The sequence below is a fragment of the Geospiza fortis genome, unplaced genomic scaffold (assembly GCF_000277835.1).
Source record: "Geospiza fortis unplaced genomic scaffold, GeoFor_1.0 scaffold1280, whole genome shotgun sequence".
Classification (NCBI taxonomy): Eukaryota; Metazoa; Chordata; class Aves; order Passeriformes; family Thraupidae; genus Geospiza; species Geospiza fortis.
In genome coordinates, this window is record NW_005054850.1 from 32,854 (window position 1) to 34,769 (window position 1,916).

Below are 1,916 nucleotides of genomic sequence, written 5' to 3' on the forward strand. Positions count from 1 at the left end.
ACCCTGCTGGACAGCAGCAGTGCCCTGGTCACGCTGGACAGCAGCAGTGACCTGGTCACTCTGGACAGCAGCACTGACCTGGTCACCCTGCTGGACAGCAGCAGTGCCCTGGTCACCCTGGACAGCAGCAGTGCCCTGGTCACTTGGGACAGCAGCAGTGCCCTGGTCACCCTGCTGGACAGCAGCAGTGACCTGGTCACCCTGGACAGCAGCAGTGCCCTGGTCACTTGGGACAGCAGTGCTGACCTGGTCACTTGGGACAGCAGCAGTGCCCTGGTCACTTGGGACAGCAGCACTGACCTGGTCACCCTGGACAGCAGCAGTGCCCTGGTCACTTGGGACAGCAGCAGTGTCCTGGTCACCCTGGACAGCAGCACTGACCTGGTCACCCTGGACAGCAGCAGTGCCCTGGTCACCCTGCTGGACCAGTGACCACCAGTGGCCCCATCACCAGTGGCCACAGCTGGGCCAGAAGAGCCAGGAGAGCATGGGCTGTGTTATTGTTTAGAATAAAAAGAAATTTAGGAAAGTAATATAAAACTTTTTGTATAACTCATAGTCTATTAAAATACTAAAAAACGAAATATGTTTTTTGAAACACACATGCTAAAGACAAAAACCATTTTTTGTTTTTTAATTAGCAAAAAAGAAACAAAACAAAACCACTAATTTTGTGTCGAGGTTTTGGTTTGTTTATTTTGATTTTTTGAGATTTTTTTGGAGTATGGTGGGTTTTACAGCTGGTTAATTATTAATGTATTTATTTTTTTGTTGTGAGATAGGATTAGGAGAAAGGTAAAGTAGGTTTAAGATTTTAAAAGGGTGTAAAGAATATTTTAAACTTTATTTCTTTATATTATCAATAAAAAATTTAAAATTCCTAAAAAATTTATTTATTTATTTATTTCTACTACAAAGTGGCACAGGGTTCACCCCACAGGGCTGTGGGGCCTCCTGAAGGCCACGACCCCCTTGGATCTGGGATGTGCCCAGCCCTGGAAGGGCTCAAGGCCAGGCTGGAGCAGCCTGGGGTGGTGTCCCTGCTGTGGAGCAGCTGGACAATGTCACCAAGCCCACCCAGACATCTCCTGCCTGGGACACTCAATTATTTTATTAAGTGAAAAAATTGACATTTTCTTCTGCTTCCTGTGCTCTCTGCTGGCCCTGGCCCTGCCTGATTTAGTGTGATTAATATGAAACAGCACTAATTGTGCAGATTGCCTTTCTGGGAGGAGCACTGCAGGGGAATGAGGGCAGAGTCTGCTCTTGCAGGACGTTCTCCTGCGAGAGAATCAGCCCCGCCGTGCTGGTCATGAGAGGAACCTTGCTGTGGGCACTGGGGGCTCCGAGGGCTCCCCAGGGACTGTCTTCTTCTCTTCCAAGGTGCTCAGCAGCAGAACTGATTTACTAATTAGGTGGTGGCCTCTGCATCTGAGTATTTCACCAGAAACCACCAGGTTTTATTCTAAACCCATACTTGGTCATCATCCCAGTGCAACCTCGGTGATCCTCTGCTGGGTGGAACATCAGGAGATCATCTAAGGAGGAAACTTTTCGAATCTCAAGACTGTAAGACCAAGATCTCTGCGGTTCAGTTCTTCAAAGCCTTCCTGCTCCAGAGTCCTCCCCAGTAATGGGGCAGCTTGTGGGAGGAAAAACGGCCCTTGGTGTCCCTGCCCTCTGTGCCTCAGCGCAGCAAGAGGTGCAACCACCCCACTTTTAATGTCTGGTGGATGTGCAAAAGCTAGCAGGAGCAACTGAAATGCTTTTGCTGAAGTAGAATCAGGGTGCTGAGGGGTGTCTTGGGTTTGTTTTGGTCCCCACTGACACCTGGTTCCTCACAATGCATATCTGGGATGCTGTCAGGTGTTAAAAACTGGGAAAGCCACAAGATAAAAACCTGGGAAAGCCACAAG